The following is a 21,123-nucleotide window of genomic DNA, read 5'->3' on the forward strand; positions in this document are numbered from 1 at the left end:
TCATGCTTTTCCCTTTTGCTGTAAGAGACAGAGCTAGAATATGGTTGGATTCACAACCCAAGGATAGCCTAGACTCATGGGATAAGCTGGTCACTGCCTTCTTGGATAAATTCTTTCCTCCTCAAAAGCTGAGCAAGCTGAGAGTGGATGTTCAAACCTTCAAACAAAAAGATGGTGAATCCCTCTATGAAGCTTGGGAAAGATACAAGCAACTGACCAAAAGATGTCCATCTGACATGTTTTCATAATGGACCATATTAGATATATTCTATTATGGTCTCTCTGAATTTTCGAAAATGTCATTGGACCATTCTGCAGGTGGATCTATTCACCTGAAGAAAACGCCTGAAGAGGCTCAAGAGCTCATTGACATGGTTGCAAACAACCAATTCATGTACACTTCTGAGAGGAATTCCGTGAATAATAGGATACTTCAGAAGAAAGGAGTTCTTGAAATTGATACTCTGAATGCCATATTGGCTCAGAACAAAGTGTTGACTCAACAGGTCAACATGATCTCTCAAAATCTGAATGGATGGCAACATGCATCCAACAGTACTAGAGAGGCAGCTTCTGAAGAAGCTTATAATCCTGAGAACCCTGCCATGGCAGAGGTTAATTACATGGGTGAACCTTATGGAAACACCTATAATTCATCATGGAGAAATCATCCAAATTTCTCATGGAAGGATCAACAAAAGCCTCAACAAGGCTTTAACAATGGTGGACGTAATAGGCTGGGCAATAGCAAACCATATCCATCATCTTCTCAGCAACAGACAGAGAATTCTGAACAAAACACTTCTAATTTAGCCAATGTAGTCTCTGATCTGTCAAAGGCCACTTTCAGTTTCATGAGTGAAACAAGATCCTCCATTAGAAATCTGGAGGCACAAGTGGCCCAGCTGAGTAAGAAAGTCATTGAAACTCCTCCCAGTACTCTCCCAAGCAATACAGAAGAGAATCCAAAAGGAGAGTGCAAAGCCATTGACATAGTCAATATGGTCAAATGCACAAGCGAGGAGGAGGACGAAAATCCTAGTGAGGAAGACCTCCTGGGACGTCCCTCAAGCAAGAAGGAGTTTCCTATTAAGGATCCAAAGGAATCTGAAGCTCATCCAGAGACCATAGAGATTCCATTGAATCTCCTTCTGCCATTCATGAGCTCTGAAGACTATTCATCCTCTGAAGAGGATGAAGATGTAACTGGAGAGCAAGTTGCTCAATATTTAGGAGCTATCATGAAGCTGAATGCCAAGTTGTTTGGTAATGAGACTTGGGAAAGTGAACCTCCCTTGCTCATTAATGAACTGGATACTTGGATTCAGAAAATTCTACCTCAAAAGAAACAAGATCCTGGCAAGTTCTTAATATCTTGTACCATAGGCACCATGACCTTTGCAAAAGCTCTGTGTGATCTGGGGTCAGAGATAAATCTTATGCCACTCTCTGTAATGGAGAAGCTAGGGATCATTGAGGTACAACCTGCCTTGTTCTCATTACAATTGGCAAACAAGTCATTAAGACACGCCTATGGATTGGTAGAGGACATGCTAGTAAAGGTTGAAGGCCTTTACATCCCTGCTGATTTCATAATCTTAGACACTAGGAAGGAAGATGATGATTGCATCATCCTTGGAAGACCTTTCCTAGCCACAGCAGGAGCTGTGATAGATGTCAACAGAGGTGAATTAGTCCTTCAATTGAATGGGGACTACCTTGTGTTTAAGGCACATGGCCATCCTTCTGTGACAGAAGAGAGTAAGCATGAACAGCTTCTCTCATATCAAAGTCAAGAAGAGCCCACACAGTCAAACTCTAAGTTTGGTGTTGTGAGGCCACACCCAAACTCTAAGTTTGGTGTTAAGACCCCATATCCAAACTCTAAGTTTGGTGTTGGCAACTATACAACATTGACCTGATCACCTTGTGGCTCCATGAGAGCCACTGTCAAGCTATTGACATTAAAGAAACGCTTGTTGGGAGCCAACCCAATTTTATTTATCTAATTTTATTTTATTCTATTTTATTGTTATTTTGTGTTTTATTAGGTACATCATCATGAGGAGTCACGAAAAAATCATAAAAATTAAAAACAGAATCAAAAATAGCAGAAGAAAAAAAATCGCACCTTGGAGGACGCACAGGCTGGCGTTCAACGCCAGTAAGATGCATCTGGCTGGCGTTCAATGCCAGAACAGAGCAGCATTCTGGCGCTGAACGCCAGAAACAAGCAACATTCTGGCACTTAACGCCAGGAATGTGCCCAGAGAGGAAAACTGGCGCTGAACGCCAGTAACAAACATGAAACTGGCGTTCAACGCCAGAAACATGCTTTACATGGGCGTTGAACGCCCAGAATGTGCACCAATGGGCGTTTAAACGCCAGAATGGTGTGCAAAGGCAATTTACATGCCTATTTGGTGCAGGGATGGAATTTCTTGACACCTTAGGATCTGTGAACCCCACAGGATCACCTCAGGATCTGTGGACCCCACAGGATCCCCACCTACCATATTCCCACCTTACCTCCTAATCCTAATTACACTCTCCTAATCCTATTTCACTCTTCCTCATGTCACACTTCCCAACAACTTTCACTAATCACCTCAATTCCTCTTCCCAATTACCCCATTCACCACTCACATCCATCCACTCTTCTCCATAAACCCCACCTACCTTCAAAAATTCAAAACAAATTTCCCACCCATTCCCACCCAAAATGGCCGAACTTACCTCCCCCCTCTCCCTATAAATACCCTTCCAATCTACTCCATTTTCACACAACACAACCCCCTCTTCTCACCCTTGGCCGAACCATCACTACCCCTTCTCTACCATATTTTCTTCTTCTTCTTCTTCTCTTCTTTCTTCTCTTGCTCGAGGGCGAGCAATATTTTAAGTTTAGTGTGGTAAAAGCATAAGCTTTTTGTTTTTCCATTACCATCAATGGCACCTAAGGCCGGAGTATCCTCTAGAAAAGGAAAAGGAAAGACAAAAGCTTCCACCTCCGAGTCATGGGAGATGGAAAGATTTATCTCCAAGAGCCATCAAGACCACTTCTATGATGTTGTGGCAAAGAAGAAGGTGATCCCTGAGGTCCCTTTCAAGCTCAAGAAAAATGAGTATCCGGAGATCCGACATGAAGTCCGAAGAAGAGGTTGGGAAGTCTTAACCAACCCCATGCAACAAGTCGGAATCTTAATGGTTCAAGAGTTCTATGCCAATACATGGATCACTAGGAACCATGATCAAGGTATGAACCCGAGTCTAAAGAATTATCTCACAATGGTTCGGGGGAAATACTTGGATTTTAGTCCGGAAAATGTGAGGTTGGCGTTTCACTTGCCTATGATGCAAGGAGATGAACGCCCCTACACTAGAAGGGTCAACTTTGATCAAAGGTTGGACCAAGTCCTTATGGACATTTGTGTGGAAGGAGCTCAATGGAAGAGAGACTCCAAAGGCAAGCCAGTCCAACTAAGAAGACTGGACCTCAAGCCTATAGCTAGAGGATGGTTAGAGTTCATTCAATGCTCCATCATTCCTACTAGCAACCGATCTTAAGTTACTGTGGATCGGGCCATCATGATTCATGGCATCATGATTGGAGAGGATGTAGAAGTTCATGAGGTCATCTCCAATGAGATCTACAAAATAGCCGACAAGCCTTCACCCATGGCACGGCTAGCTTTTCCTCACCTTATTTGCCATCTATGTTACTCAGCTGGAGTTATCATAGAAGGAGACATCTCCATTGAAGAGGATAAGCCCATCACCAAGAAGAGGATGGCGCAAGCAAGAGAGACCCCTCACGGTTCTCAAGAGATGCATGAGGAAGCTCATCATCAAGAAATCCCTGAGATGCCTCAAGGGATGCACTTTCCTCCAAACAACTATTGGGAACAACTCAACACTTCCTTAGAAGGTTTGAGCCACAATGTTGAACAACTAAGGGTGGAACATCATGAGCACTCCATCATTCTCCAAGAAATAAGGGAAGATCAAAGAGCAATGAGGGAGGAGCAACAAAGGCAAGGAAGGGACATAGAAGAGCTTAAGGACATTGTTGGACCTTCAAGAAGAAGACGCCACTAGAGGTGGATTCATTCCTTATTCTTTATCTCTTTCTGTTTTTCGGGTTTTAATATTGTGTTTATCTATGTTTTGTGTCTTTACACCATGATCATTAGTATGTAACCATGCCTTAAAGCTATGAATAAAATCCATTAATCCTTCATCTCTCTTAAATGAAAAATGTTTTAATTCAAAAGAACAAGAAGTACATAGATTTCGAAATTATCCTTGAATTTAATTTAATTATATTGATGTGGTGACAATACTTTTGTTTTCTGAATGAATGCTTGAACAGTGCATATGTCTTTTGATCTTGTTGTTTATGAATGTTAAAATTGTTGGCTCTTGAAATAATGATGAACAAAGAGAAATGTTATTGATGATTTGAAAAATCATGAAATTGATTCTTGAAGCAAGAAAAAGCAGTGAACAAGAAGAAGCTTGCGAAAATAAAAAATAATTGGCGAAAAAAAAAAACATAGAAAGAAAAAGAAAAAGCAAGCAGAAAAAGCCAATAGCCCTTAAAACCAAAAGGCAAGGGTAAAAAGGATCCAAGGCTTTGAGCATCAATGGATAGGAGGGCCCAACGAAATAAAATCCAGGCCTAAGCGGCTAAATCAAGCTGTCCCTAACCATGTGCTTGTGTCATGAAGGTCCAAGTGAAAAGCTTGAGACTGAGTGGTTAAAGTCGTGATCCAAAGCAAAAAGAGTGTGCTTAAGAGCTCTGGACACCTGTAACTGGGGACTCTAGCAAAGCTGAGTCACAATCTGAAAAGGTTCACCCATTTATGTGTCTGTGGCATTTATGTATCCGGTGGTAATACTGGAAAACAAAGTGCTTAGGGCCACGGCCAAGACTCATAAGTAGCTGTGTTCAAGAATTAACATGCTTAACGAGGAAAGTCAATAACACCATCCGAAATTCTAAGTTCCTAGAGAAGCCAATCATTCTAAACTTCAATGGAAAAAGTGAGATGCCAAAACTGTTCAGAAGCAAAAAGCTACAAGTCCCGCTCATCTAATTATAATTAATATTCATTGATATTCTGGAATCTATAGTATATTCTCTTCTTTTTATCCTATTTGATTTTTAGTTGCTTAGGGACAAGCAACAATTTAAGTTTGGTATTGTGATGAGCGGATAATTTATACGCTTTTTGGCATTGTTTTTAGGTAGTTTTTAGTAAGTTCAAGCTACTTTTAGGGATGTTTTTATTAGTTTTTATGTTAAATTCACATTTCTGGACTTTACTATGAGTTTGTGTGTTTTTCTGTGATTTCAGGTAATTTCTGACTGAAATTGAGGGACTTGAGCAAAACTCTGAAAAAGGCTGACAAAAGGACTGCTGATGCTGTTGGAATCTGACCTCCCTGCACTCGAAATGGATTTTCTGGAGCTACAGAACTCCAAATGGCGCGTTCTCAACGGCGTTGGAAAGTAGACATCCAGAGCTTTCCAGCAATATATAATAGTCCATACTTCATTCGGAAATTGACGACGTAACTTGGCGTTGAACGCCAAGTACATGCTGCTGTCTGGAGTTAAACGCCAGAAAAACGTCATGATCCGGAGTTGAACGCCCAAAACACGTTATATCTTGGAGTTCAACTCCAAGAAAAGCCTCAGCTCGTGGATAGACCAAGCTCAGCCTAAACATACACCAAGTGGGCCCTGGAAGTGGATTTATGCATCAATTACTTATTTCTTTAAACCCTAGTAGCTAATTTATTATAAATAGAACTTTTTACTAGTGTATTAGACATCTTGGGACGATTAGTTCTCAGATCATGGGGGCTGGCCATTCGGCCATGTCTGAACCTTTTACTTATGTATTTTCAACGGTGGAGTTTCTGCACACCATAGATTAAGGGTGTGGAGCTCTGCTGTACCTCAAGTTTCAATACAATTACTATTACTTTTTATTCAATTCTCTTTTATTCTTATTCCAAGATATTCATTCGCACCCAAGAACATGATGAATGTGATGATTATGTGACGCTCATCATCATTCTCACCTATGAACGCGCGTGATTGACAACCACCTCCGTTCTACATGCAACCAAGCTTGAATGTGTATCTCTCAGATTCTCCAACAGAATCTTCGTGGTATAAGCTAGATAGATGGCAGCATTCATGAGGATCCAAAAAGTCTCACCTTGTCTGTGGTATTCCGAGTAGGATCCTGGGAATCCAGAAAGTCTAACCTTGTCTGTGGTATTCCGAGTAGGATTCCGGTAATGAATGACTGTGACGTGCTTCAGACTCGCAAGTGCTGGGCGTTAGTGACAGACGCAAAAGAATCAAGGGATTCTATTCCAGTAGGAGCGGGAACCAACCAGTGATTAGCCGTGCTGTGACAGAGCGCGTGAGCGTAGTTTTCACTGCGAGGATGGGATGTAGCCTTCGGCCAGTATGATGCCTCCAGACGATTAGCCATGCGAGTGACAGCGCAGAGGACCATTTTCCAGAGAGGATACAAAGTAGCCATCGTCGAACGGTGAACCCCTATACACAGCTTGCCATGGAAAGGAGTAAGAAGGATTGAGTTGAAGCAGTAGGAAAGTAGGCGTTCTTGAGCCATACAGTATCTCCATTCGCTTATCTGAAATCCCCACCAATGAATCTGTATAAGTATTCTATCCCTTTTATTATTTCTATTTTATTATTAATTTTCGAAACCATAAACCAATTTAATCTGCCTAACTGAGATTTACAAGGTGACCATAGCTTGCTTCATACCAACAATCTCCGTGGGATCGACCCTTACTCACGTAAGGTATTACTTGGACGACCCAGTGCACTTGCTGGTTAGTTGTGCGAAATTGTGGAAAAATTATATAGAAACCATGGTGTTGGCATCATGTTTTTGGCGCCATTACCAGGGAATGAACAAGCAATGAATATTAACACATGAACAACAATTTCGTGCACCACAGCCCCTGATTTTTTGATCCCAAAGTTGATTTTTGAGTTTTAAAAGCCAAATCTCATACTTCTAAGTCTCTGATCTCACCATTTATATCTTAAATCATTATGATATACCTAGCATGAGAAAAAGGGCTAGTGAATGTGGTAACTTGCGAGTGAAGCAAGGGGGAAATATGTATGATCATTGAGGATCAAAGATGATTATGTGAGATGCGGAGAATGGCGGTGGAGGTGCTTGTTATGCCATGGGCCGAAGGGCCGTAAATGTTAATGAATTGGCTGGTTATGGATTTAACCGTGAGCCGGATGGCTAGATTATTGCCGTGTGACGGCGGAGCCATGTTTATGGCTAACTATAAATGCATATATGCTGTTGAATAAATTGTGAATGTTTGCACTTCCACCATCGGAGATGAGGGTTTCCCTGGGTAGTAGCAGTGGCTAGCCACCACGTGCTCCAGGTTGATGGATATGGATCATGTTTATGATCAAGTTTATAACGAGTATAACTCGAGTTGGGGATGCGCGACAGAGGGACAGTCCAATGGTTAGCGACCAGGACTTGTCGGGTTGGCTCTATAACCGACAAGATGATATCATCAGCCACTAGGGACAGGCATTCATCATATGCATACTATGCGAATTGTTTGAGATTGCCTAATTGACTGCATATTACTTGCTAATTGTCTAAATGTCTTAACTGCTCCTATTTGTATATTCTTTGTCTGATATAACTGTGTTTGCTACATTATACCCCTGCTGGTGGTTGGGAGGTGAGAAGGAATTGGAAAGGGAAGTATTAGTTAGACTGAAGAATCTTTAGTCAGATGCCCTTATATGGTTTAGCTTGTTTATAAGCTTTGAAATTATCTGGAGGAAGTTCTAGGATTGCCTTTGGCTTTCCTCTATTATTATGTATTATATATGTGGAAGCTGTTACCATGCTAGGGACCTCTGGTTCTCACCCATGCGGATTTTGTGGTTTTCAGATGCAGGACGTGAGGTTTCCCGCTAAGGCATGCTGGAGACTTCTAGATTTGCGAAGATCCTTTGTTCTCGGGACTATGTTTCGGTTTATATGTTTTGCTTAGATACTTTTATCTCCATTAAATAATATAAACTGTGATGACTCCTCTTATGGGAGATTTTGGAGAATAGGTTTTATGTATTTGTGTCCCTTTGGGTTTCCTTTGGGGTTTTCATTATTTTATCATATGTATATATTGCTATGCTCGGACCGGTTATCTTCGCAGCCGGATCTTGAGTCTTGATATTCCTGCTTTTGACACTCCTTTGTATATATATAATCTCGCGTTGGGTTATCCCTGTTCGTTACGTTAACGATCGGAGTGTTGCGCTTTTGAGTTGCGGTTTTTGTTTACCCCTTTTTCTACAAAGGCTCCTAGTTATAATCAATCATTCATACTACTATACGTACTAAATTTTTATTTTAGAGGTCGTAATACCTTGCCATCTCTGAATTATGACTTAAGCATAAGACTCTGTATGGTAGGGTGTTACAACCTCCAACTGGGGACTCTAGCAAAGCTAAGTCACAATTTGAAGAGGTTCACCCAGTTATGTGTCTGTGGCATTTATGTATCCGGTGGTAATACTGGAAAACAAGATTCTTAGGATCACGGCCAAGACTCATAAAGTAGCTGTGTTAAAGAATCAACATACTAAAACTAGGAGAATCAATAACACTATCTTCATTCTGAATTCTAAAAGAAGCCAATCATTCTGAGTTTCAGGGGATAAAATGAGATGCCAAAACTATTCAGAAGCAAAAAGGTCTAAGCCCGGCTCATCTAATTTGAATTTAAGCCAAATTAAAGACTCTGAGATGTTATTGCACCATAATCTTCTTTTTATCCTATTTTATTTGTCTAGTTGCTTGGGGATAAGCAACAGTTTAAGTTTGGTGTTGTGATGAGCGGATATTTTATACACTTTTTGGTAGTATTTTCATATAGTTTTTAGCATGTTTTATTCACTTTTCTTATGTTTTTACTAAGTTTTATTCAAAAATCATATTTCTGGACTTCACTATGAATTTGTGTATTTTTCTATAATTTCAGGTATTTTCTGACTGAAATTGAGAAACCTGAGCAAAAATTTGATTCAGAGGTTGAGAAAGGACTGCAGATGCTGTTGGATTCTGATCCTCTTGCACTCGAAGTGGATTTTCTTGACCTACAGAAGCCCAATTGGCACACTCTCAATTGCGTTGGAAATTAGATATCTTGGGCTTTCCAACAATATATAATAGTCCATACTTTGCTCGAGATTTGATGGCCTAAACTAGCATTAAATGCCAGCCAAAAACCCTTTTCTAGCGTAAAGAATTGGCACCAAAACTGGAGTTAAACGCCCAAACTGGCATCCAAACTGGCGTTTAACTCCAAGGATGGCCTATGCACGTGAAAGCTTCAAAGCTCAACCCAAACACTCACCAAGTGGACCCGGGAAGTGGATTTCTGCACTATCTGTACTTAGTTACTCATTTTCGATAAACCTAGGTTACTAGTTTAGTATAAAACTACTTTTAGAGATTCATTTAGTGACTTATGACATTTTACATCTCATATTGTATCTTCTACGACATGAATCTCTAATCCCCATAGGTGGGGGTGAGGAGCTCTACTGTGTCTCAATGGATTAATGCAATTACTATTGTTTTCTATTCAATCACGCTTGATTCTATTCTAAGATACTCACTCGTACTTCAAAATGGAGAATATGATGATCCGTGACACTCATCATTATCCTTAACCTTATGAACGCATTCCTGACAACCACTCCCATTCTATCTGAGCTCAACGTACTCATTGGGTGACAGCTTGAGTGCGTATCTCTTAGGTCTCTGATCCACTAACCGAATCCGTGAGATTAGAACCTTCGTGGTAGAGGCTAGAACCAATTGGCAGTATTCCTAAGATCCGGAAAGTATAAACCTTGTCTGTGGTATTCCGAGTAGGATCTAGAAGGGGATTACTGTGAGGAGCTTCAAACTCATGAATGTTGGGCACAGTGACAGTGTGCAAAAGGATAGAGAGATCCTATTCTGACACAAGTGAGAACCGACAGATGATTAGCCGTGCGGTAGCTGTGCCTGGTATTTTTCATCCGATACGAGAAATCCAACAGTTGATTAGCTATGCATAAACCATACTTGGACCATTTTCACTGAGAGGATAATACAGCCTACCATGGAAGGAAGCCATGCGTGTTTGGAGAAGAAGACAGTAGGAAAGCAGAGATTCAGATGATAGAGCATCTCCAGAACCTCAACCTGTTCCTCATTACTGAATCACAAGTATCATTTATTTCATGTTATTTACTTTTCATAAACAAAATCATTTTTATCACTAATCTCCTAACTAAGATTTATAAGATAACCATAGCTTGCTTCAAGCCGGCAAACTCCGTGGGATCGACCCTTACTCACGTAAGGTATTACTTGGATGACCCAATACACTTGCTGGTTAGTTGTGCGGAGTTGCAAAGGTGAGATTGCAATTTCGTGCACCAATGAGCAAGCTCAGGGTGGAAGTTCAAACCTTTAGACAAAAAGAAGGTGAATCCCTCTATAAAGATTGGGAAAGATACAAGCAATTGATCAGGAGATGTCCTCTTGACATGCTCTCAAAATTCTTTATCCTAGGAATCTTCTATGATGGCAAATCTGAGATATCCAAGATGTCCTTGGATCATTCTACTGGTGGATCACTCCACTTGAAGAAAACGCATGATGAAGTACAGGAACTCATTGAAATGGTTACAAACAACCAATTCATGTACACTTCTGAGAGAAACCTTGTGAACAATGGGGTAGTTCAGAAGAAAGGAGTCCTGAAAGTTGACACTTTAAATGCCATATTGGCTCAGAATAAGATCTTAACTCAACAAATCAATATGATCTCTCAGCATTTGACTGGAGTGCAAGCTGTAACTAGCAGCACTCAAGACACCTCCTATAATGGAGATGCCTATGATCCAAATCAACTTTCAATGGAGGAGGTGAATTACATGGAAGAACCCTATAGAAACACCTACAAGTCTTCATGGAGGAATCATCCTAACCTTTCATGGAAGGATCAACAGAAGCCTCAGCAAGGCTTCAACAACAATCAAGGTGGAAGAACCCAGAATAAGTTCAACAATAGACCACCATTTCCATTTTCTCAGCAACAAATAGAGACTTCTAAGAAGAGCCTTTCTGACTTAGCAATCATAGTCTCTGAGCTCTCTAAGACCACTCACAGTTTCATAACAGAAACTAGGTCCTCCTTTAGAAATCTGGAGGTATAAGTTGGTCAACTGAGTAAGAGAATTCCTGAGACCCCTCCTAACACTCTTCCTAGTAACACTGAAGTAAACTCAAGAGAAGAGTGCAAGGACATCACAGTGGACAATGAGGCCAAATTTGAAGGAGATGATTTGGTGTTGAACGCCAGTAAGAAACTCCTTACTGAGCGTTCAACGCCAAACAAGGAACCATCCTTGGCATTGAACGCCAGTAAGGAACTCCTTACTGGGTGTTCAATGCCCACAAAGGCATTGGTACGCAAAATCGTGATCTCACACACTTTCTTCACAACTCTGCGTAGCTGACCAGCAAGTGCACTGGGTCGTCCAAGTAATACCTCATGTGAGTAAGGGTTGATCCCACGGAGATTATCGACTTGAAGCAAGCTATGGTCATCTTGTAAATCTCAGTCAGGCAGATTCAAATGGTTTTGGGGTGTTGATAATTAAAAGACAGATAAAACATAAAATAGGATAGAGATACTTATGTAATTCATTGGTAGGAATTTCAGATAAGCATATGGAGATGCTTTGTTCCTTTTGAATTCCTGCTTTCCTACTGCTTTCATTCAGTCATGCATACTCCTTTCCATGGCAAGCTGTATATTGGGGGATCACCGTTGTCAATGGCTACTGTACGTCCTCTCAGTAAAAATGGTCCAGCTACGGATTACGTAGGGCTAATCATCTGTCGGTTCTCACTTGTGTTGGAATAAGATTCAATGATCCTTTTGCGCACTGTCACTGCGCCAAGCACTCGGGAGTTTGAAGCTCGTCAGAGTCATCCCATCCCAGATCCTACTCGGAATACCATAGACAAGGTTTAGACTTTCCGGATCTCAGGAATGCTGCCAATTGATTCTAGCTTATACCACGAAGACTCTGATCTCACAGAATGGAAGGCTCTGTTGTCAGGAGAGGCAACCATGCGTCGTGGACCAGGAGGCCAAGAGATATACATTCAAGCTTGTTTTCAGGTAGAACGGAAGTGGTTGTCAGGCACATGTTCGTAAGTGAGAATGGTGATGAGTGTCACTTGATCATCACATTCATCATGTTGAAGTACGAATGAATATCTTAGAGCAAGAATAAGCTTGAATTGAATAGAAAACGGTAGTAATTGCATTAATTCACGAGGAACAGCAGAGCTCCACACCTTAATCTATGAGGTGTAAAAACTCCACCGTTGAAAATACATAAGTGATAAAGGTCCAGGCATGGCCGAATGGCCAGCCCCCTAAGCATGATCAAGAGATCAACCATGATACAAAGATAGTCTCAAAATGATCTAAAGATCTCCCGATGAAAATACAATAGACACTACAAGAAAAACACCCATTCAGGTACACTTGAAAAGTGTAGCCAAAAATGAAAAAAAAATGATGCCTTAGACTATGGCTACACTTTCTGGGCTATGGCTACGCTTTTTGGAGTGATTCCTATTCGGCCGTTGCCTATTCTCAAAGGCTACGCTTTTCTGCACCAAGGGCTACGCTTTTGGCATTTGAGAATAGGGTATGCTTTTCAAGTGATGCTGTCCAGGTCCAAAGGCTACGCTTTTCAGCTTCCATTTTTACCAGAATAGGCTACGCTTTTCAACGCTACTGCATCACTTGTACAGCGTAGCCACATTGTATACAATGGCTACTTTTTATAAGTGTAGCCTTAGGTCCCTCTTTTTTTTTATACTATAACTACTATATATAAGTGTAGCCTTAGGTCTCATGTTTTTTTTATTTTCTATATATATATATATATATTTTTTCTAATAATTATTAATACAACATAATAGTTAATAATATAATTACATATATAATAATTCTGCATTTTTATTTAAATGAGTTAAATATTATAAAATAAAAATAAATATATAATTATACTAAATAATGTCTTTAAATAATAAAAATTATCTCTAACCAAAATATATTTATAATAATAATCCAAAAAAAAAAGGTTTTGCATAAGCAATAAATTTCACTATGAATGCTGATGTACCAGGGGCATAACCAATATATTATATACAAATGGGTCTGTTCATATTTTACAAAATCAGAAAGAAAAAAAAAAGTTACAAAATTTGTATGGAAAAGTAAAGAGAATAATCCACACCTCAAAAATATATGCACTTGTCTGGCCACACAAACTATGGCATATTCATGAGATTAGCACCAGAAAAATGACTTGTGATGAAAACCATGGTTAACCATGGTCCATATGTTTGAATAAAACCCATCAGATCTTTCAAGTAGATCCATGAGAAGGAAATCACTCGAACATATAACTTTGTCAACAAGAAAACATGATGTATATCGAGCAAAGATGAAGTCTGCATTCACCTTCATATATCTTCCATCGTTGCAAAGTTTTTCTCTTCCAATAAATCTTGAATGAGTCTACAATGGACAGATAGAAAGAACTAATTATATATTTTGTCATGAGAATGCACATGGTAAGGGAACAAGTAAAAGAGAATATGTAATATTGGAAAAAGAACTAAAGCAGAATGCACAGGTCAAGAAAGTGAACCCTTTTTATAAAATGGCAAAAGATTTATGAACCACAAAAATATGTGGTACTCTTCAAATGAGAAATCAAATATGAGAAAAAATAATTAAAAAAAGGATAAAAATAGCCTTAGGCGTTTGAGCATATTATCATACAAGACAATAAATAATTAAGACACTCTTTAGGTTTTTCTTTTTCTTTTTTTTTTAAAAGAAATTGCATTTGTTTTACAGAAAAGTAGAGACGTAGAGTAGAAGAAATTACCAGAATCACAGATACAATTCATGAATGCATTTTTATTTTTGCTACTTATCTTCCACAGATAAATAATGCTACCCCATATAGATTATATATACCTGCAGTGTGGTGCTGCATGCTTTTCACAGCCGAACATCATGTCTGAATAAGTCAAAAAACACCTGTAAAATCTCATCAGAAGAATGCACTTGCAACAAAGTGAACCTTTGCTAGAATGGAATTAAAAAGATGCCAAATACATGTCTAAATGACTTCCTTTACAAAAGAAAAACTGCAATGACAGTGAAGAAAGGCAATGATTACTGGCTTATTGCTGTGTGTGCTTAAAAAAGTCCTCTCTGATTTGCACGTTTAATTCCAAGCATGTTATAAAAATCATTTAACAATAATGTAGAACCAATGATAAAAGGAAAATGACAGTGCTAATTACTAAGACATTGGAAATATTCTCATGTTAGGAGTCTAATAGCAATGCCATTTGGCTAGCCTTGTACCAGTTCGACATAGTTAACATAATTATATCATGTCAGTGTTATTGCTTTTGTCACCTCATATATATATATAACAAAATGATTAAGGATTCTATTTTTCATCATCTATTACATTTTTACCATTTATTTTAACACCGTTGCTAATGTAATCATGTCAATGAATCCAAGCATACCTTAGAACTTCTTAATAGAAGTAAACAGGACAAGCATCCATTCTTTAAGCTTGATAGAGCACATGTGAGCAAGGAGAAAGTAAGTATCCAACTGCCTCTGTAATTTGAAGCTGATAACACAAAATAATGTCCTTAGTGAGAAGCAAAGAAACTAATCAAAGAAAATATTAGAATATATCTACCCAAGCTTCAGCACTTAGCTGTCGAAGTTATAGCACCAGGATATAAATTGGCTTCAGCACTTCAGTTAATTATCTGCATTAACCCTTCATAGAACTTCATCATACATATTTTGAATTTATATCTCATTTTTCTGAAAATGTCACATGATGTTTTATTAGAAAAGTTGCAGAAAAGGAGGAAAAAATGCAATGATTCCTCCAATGCATGAAACTTCATAAAGAGAGGTTATCTGAGCAACAGATTCAGTAGAGAGGTTATCTGAGCAACAGATTCCTCCCTTAGTAATTATGAAATTGTAAACAAGTTTGAGTTTTACTTCTTGGGCTTCTTTTTTCTGAATATCTGAGCAACAGATTCAGTATAGAGGTTATCTACATGTTGATACAATAGTCAAAGGTACAAAAAATTGCATTGCAGATTATATCAGTTTAATTAAATACCATAACAATCATTGGAAAAACAAGTTGCCATTTTCTTCTCATCCACATAGAGAAGCACCTACTTGAAAAGAAATCACATTCGCTATAGAAAATTAAATAAATGCAAATCAAACCTGAGAATGACTCCAATCTCTTAACTCACAGCAGCCTCCACATCATAAAGCAACAATAAAAATCATTGAGAGATTCAAAGTTACAATAAATCCTGCCACAAAGTATACTAGTAAAAATATTTCCTTTTAGTCACAATTTAATATACCCTTCCTAATTCCCAAAGACGCCTTTCCTATAAGAAATATACTAGCAAATTCAAAGTTAAAAAGTTACTCAATAATCCCTGAAGACAACCCTAAAATTGGAACCAAAACTCCAACTCTGTTTGGCACTAAGGAATCAACTTGCTTTACTTGTAATCAAGCATTTTTTCATAGCTGTCTTGTGCAAAAAAGTTAAATTAAAATAAAGTAGGTACATAGCTTAAATCAGTAGCTACAATGCAACTAAAAGAAATAGTAATGCTAAACCTCAGAATAAAAAACACCAGCAAAGATGAAGCTCAAACATGTTCCAGTTATTCCATTTCCAGCACAAGGGCATGTGAACCATCTAATGCACTTGTCTCATAAATTAGCACAACATGGCTGCAAAGTTATCTTGCAAGAAAATATGCAAGAGCTCATTGATGATGGAATCATGGATACCAATGGTAAGAGTTATAATTTTCGCTCTTTACTCAACTTTACTATTTCGGATAAATCACAAAAACTACTCATGCTAAATTTTATAGAATCTACAGAACATTGAGAACATTAGATCAGTGTAATAAATCAAGAGAGTAAAAAAAGCATAGTGGATTGGCAAAGTTAGCAAAAGCAAATGCAGATCATTAGATTAGTGTAATACATGAAAATTCTAAGAAATTGACTTGAAGGAGATGAATAAGCACTTAAAAATATGTTCCTTTTGCTTCACTCAAATTTTAACTCCAGTTGACACAGTCTCAGAGAAAGACCAAACTTTGAAACGCTGAATTCAATGATAGGAATATTTAGGAACATGAAGCTCAACTCAAAACACATGGAATTAGTTAACAGATAGAGTGAATAGGAGAGGTACCTGTCACAGATTTGAACTTGTTCCATCATGGACGCCATTCTTTGCTAATAAGCTTCTGGAAGTGATTCCAAACCAGCTAACATGTTCTTATCCATGATTCAATTCAATTCAACTCAACCTAGTGTTCTTCATTCACATTAATCATATATGATCTGTTAAACACGATTTTATAATGAAATAATATGTTGAACTGATTATGGCGAGATATATGATCTGGTATTAATCAACCCAATTAATTAGCAGATGGATCAAAATCAAATTGAGAAAACTAATCCAAATAGAAACCGGAACCTGAAGAAGAGGTCTGGGGAGATTGCAGCAGAACTTTTCAAAAGAGAGAATTGCATCCGCACCCTTGGCATCGAAAACGGCACCGATAAAACGCCTGTAGAAACATTGAAATTGAAATTGAAATGAGAATGAAATGAAAGTTGGAGAGAGAGAGGGTTGGGAGTACGAACAGGAAGTAATCGTAGAAGCCGAAAGTGAGGACAGGAGCACGGCAAGCCCTAGCAGCGGCGGCGGCTTCAATTGACCCCAGGAGCGACGACAGTGCACGGCGGAACAACCTCATTCTCTCTTGCGTTGCGTCTACGTCCTCTCTCTCCATCTCGTCCGCGAATCATCTTTCTCTCTCTCTTCTCCGGACTCCCTCCTCCACGACGGTGATGGCGGCGGCTGCAGCGGTGTTGCGGCGGTGACCCCCTCTCACTCTCTGGTCTCTCGCTCGCGCTCTCATCTCTGTCTTCCTCCTCTCCTCCCTCTGGTTCACTCATTCTAAATCTGGGTGTGTGTGTGTGTGAAAGGGTGCGTGGCGAAGGTGAGCTTTGGAGGCAGGCAGGGTTTCTACTTCGCGATGGTGACTTTGGAGGGAATGGGGGCGACGAGGGTTTACGAAAGTGGATGAAGGTGCTTTGGAGGTGAGTGAGATTTGGAGGGAATGGACTAAAATTTTACTAAGTGTCATCAGTTTGGTTCTAAATACATTAGGCATCATTTTTAAAACGCACCCAAAACTTAATAAATAGACTACCCTTTAAAAGCGTCTCCTTTGATACGAAAAGTGAACCTATAGACATCAACCTATGGTTACGCTTTATAAGTGATTTCTATAATACCTAAGGCTACGCTTTTTAAATAATGCCGCATTTGTGTATCCTTTTCTCTTATAAAAAGGAAACATGGAGAAAAGCGTAGCCTATTCTATGAATAGGCTATGCTTTTCAAATGTAGCTTAAAAAAAGTGTGGCTGAATGGGTATTTTTCTTCTAGTGAGAAAAAGGTCCTATTTATAATGACTAGTAACCTATGGTTTACAGAGATAAGTAAATGATGCAGACATCCACTTCTGGGGCCCACTTGGTGTGTGCTTGAGCTGAGCATTGAAACTTTCACGTGCATAGGCTTTTCTTGGAGTTAAACGCCAGCTCTGATGCCAGTTTGGAGCATTTAACTCCAGCTTTTATGCCAGTTCTGGCGTTTAACGCCAAAAAATGGTAGAAAGTTGGCGTTAAAACGCCAGTTTGCGTTATCAAAACTCAGGCAAAGCATAAACTATTATATATTGCTGGAAAGCCCAAGATGTCTACTTTCCAACGCAATTAAGAGTGCACTAATTAGGCTTCTGTAGCTCCAGAAAATTCATTTTGAGTGCAGGGAGGTCAGAATCCAACAGCAACTGCAGTCCTTTTTAAGCCTCTGAATCAGATTTTTGCTCAACTCCCTCAATTTCTGCCAGAAAATACCTGAAATCACATAAAAACACCCAAACTCATAGTAAAGTCCAAAAATGTAATTTTTGCATAAAAAATAATAATTATATAGTAAAAACTAACTAAATCATACTAAAAACTACCTAAAAATAATGCCAAAAAGCGTATAAATTATCCGCGAATCACAACACCAAACTTAAATTGTTGATGGTCCCCAAGCAACTAAAAACAAAATAGAATAAAAAGAAGAGAATATACAGTGAATTCCAAAATATCAATGAAGCTTAGCTCCAATTAGATGAGCGAGACTAGTAGCTTTTTGCTTCTGAATAGTTTTGGCATCTCACTTTATCCTTTGAAGTTCATAATGATTGGCATCTCTAGGAATTCAGAATTAAGATAGTGTTATTGATTCTCCTAGTTTAGTATGTTAATTCTTGAACACAACTACTTTATGAGTCTTGTTCGTGACCCTAAGCACTTTGTTTTCCAGTATTACCACCGGATACATAAATGCCACAGACACAAAACTGGGTGAACCTTTTCAGATTGTGACTCAGCTTTGCTAAAGTCCCTAGTTAGAGGTGTCCAGAGTTCTTAAGCACACTCTTTCTGCTTTGGATCACGACTTTAACCACTCAGTCTCAAGCTTTTCACTTGGACCTTCATGACACAAGCACATGGTTAGGGACAGCTTGATTTAGCCGTTTAGACCAGGATTTTATTCCTTTGGGCCCACCTATCCATTAATGCTCAAAGCCTTGGATCCCTTTTACCCTTGCCTTTTGGTTTAAAGGGCTATTGGCTTTTTTTGCTTGCTTTTTCTTTTTCTTTCTTTTCTTTTTCACTATTTTTTTTGCAAGCTTTGTTATTCACTGCTTTTTCTTGCTTCAAGAATCAATTTTATGATTTTTCAGACTATCAATAACATTTTTCTTTGTTCATCATTCTTTCAAGAGCCAACAATTTTAACATTCAATAAACTTCACTATAAAAAATATGCATTGTTCAAGCAATCATTCAGAAAACAAAAAGTATTGCCACCATATCAAAATAATTAGACTAATTTCAAGATAAAAGTTGAAATCCATGTACTTCTTGTTCTTTTGTAATTAGGAACATTTTTCATTTAAGAAAGGTGAAGGATTTATGGGACATTCATAGCTTCAAGGCATAGACACTAGACACTAATGATCATGTAATAAAGACACAAACATAGACAAACATAAGCATAAAAATTGAAAAATAGAAAGATAAGAACAAGGAAATCAAAGAACGGGTCCACCTTAGTGATGGCAGCTAGTTCTTCCTTTTGAAGATCCAATGGAATGCTTCAGCTCCTCTATGTCTCTTTCTTGCCTTTGTTGCTCTTTCCTCATGGCTATTTGATCCTCTCTAATTTCATGGAGAATAATGGAGTGCTCTTGATGCTCCATCCTTAGTTACTCCATATTGGAACTCAAATCTCCCAAAGAGGTGTTGAGTTGCTCCCAATAGTTGTGTGGAGGAAAATGCATCCCTTGAGGCATCTCAAGGATTTCTTGATGAGGAACTTCTTCATGCTCTTGTTGAGGTCCATGAGTGAGCTCTCTTATTTGCTCCATCCTCTTTTTAGTGATGGGCTTGTCCTCTTTAATGAGGATGTCTTCTCCTATGACAACTCCAGCTAAATTGCATAGGTGACAGATGAGATGAGGAAAGGCTAACCTTGCCAAGGTGGAGGTTTTGTCAGCCACTTTGTAGAGTTCCAGAGATATGACCTCATGAACTTCTACTTCCTCTCTAATCATGATGCTATGGATCATGATAGCCCAATCTACAGTCACTTCAGATCGGTTGCTAGTAGGAATGATGGAGCGTTGGATGAATTCCAACCATCCTCTAGCCACGGGTTTAAGGTCATGCCTTAATTGAACCGGCTTGCCTTTGGAGTCTCTTTTCCACTAAGCTCCTTCCACACATATGTCCATGAGGACTTGGTCCAATCTTTGATCAAAGTTGACCCTTCTAGTGTAGGGGCGTGCATCTCCTTGCATCATTGGCAAGTTGAATGCCAACCTTACATTTTCCAGACTAAAATCTAAGTATTTTTCCCGAACCATTGTAAGCCAATTCTTTGGGTTCGGGTTCACACTTTGATCATGGTTTTTGGTGATCCATGCATTAGCATAGAACTCTTAAACCATTAAGATTCCGCATTGTTGAATGGGGTTGGTGAGAACTTCCCAACCTCTTTTTCAAATCTCATGTCGGATCCCCGGATACTCATTCCTTTTGAGCATGAAAGGGAACTCAGGGATCACCTTCTTCTTGGCCACAACTTCATAGAAGTGGTATTGATAGACTTTTGAAATGAATCTCTCCATCTCCTATGACTCGGAGGTGGAAGCTTTTGCCTTCTCTTTCCTCTTTCTAGAAGTTTCTCCAGCCTTAGGTGCCATAAATGGTTATGGAAACACAAAAAGCAATACTTTTTCCACACCAAACTTAAAAGGTTTGCTCGTCCTCGAGCAAAAGAAGAAAGAAGGATGAAGAAGAAGAAGAAATGGAGGAGATGGAGAGTTGTGAGTAGTTCGGCCAACGTGGAGAAGAAGTGTTTGTGATGTGTGAATTTAAAGGATGGATGAGGGGTTTATATAGGAGTGGAAAGAGAAGGTACGGTTCATGTATTAGGGGTTGCATTTTGGGAGGGAAAGGATTTGAATTTGAATGGTGAGGTGGGTGGGGTTGTTGGGGAAGAGTGGGTGGAGGTGATTGGTGAAGAGGTGATGAGGAAGGGTGTTATGGGAAGGTGTGAAGAAGAGAGAGAGTGAGTTAAGGTAGATGGGGATCCTGTGGGGTCCACAGATCCTGAGGTGTCAAGGATTTCTCATCCCTGCACCGTTTTGGTGTGTAAATGCCCCTTTGAGTGCCAATCCTGGCGTTAAA

The 21,123-nt window shown here is 39.2% G+C and overlaps 1 non-coding gene across 1 annotated transcript; it reads right to left on the reverse strand.

Moving 5' to 3' along the window:
* Positions 1-10,546: 10,546 nt before the first annotated feature.
* On the reverse strand, positions 10,547-10,650 carry LOC130938331 (small nucleolar RNA R71). The gene has a single exon (XR_009069501.1). It is a non-coding gene; the product is annotated as a small nucleolar RNA R71 (small nucleolar RNA).
* Positions 10,651-21,123: the final 10,473 nt, after the last annotated feature.

Source organism: Arachis stenosperma, chromosome 6, assembly GCF_014773155.1.
Source record: "Arachis stenosperma cultivar V10309 chromosome 6, arast.V10309.gnm1.PFL2, whole genome shotgun sequence".
NCBI lineage: Eukaryota > Viridiplantae > Streptophyta > Magnoliopsida > Fabales > Fabaceae > Arachis > Arachis stenosperma.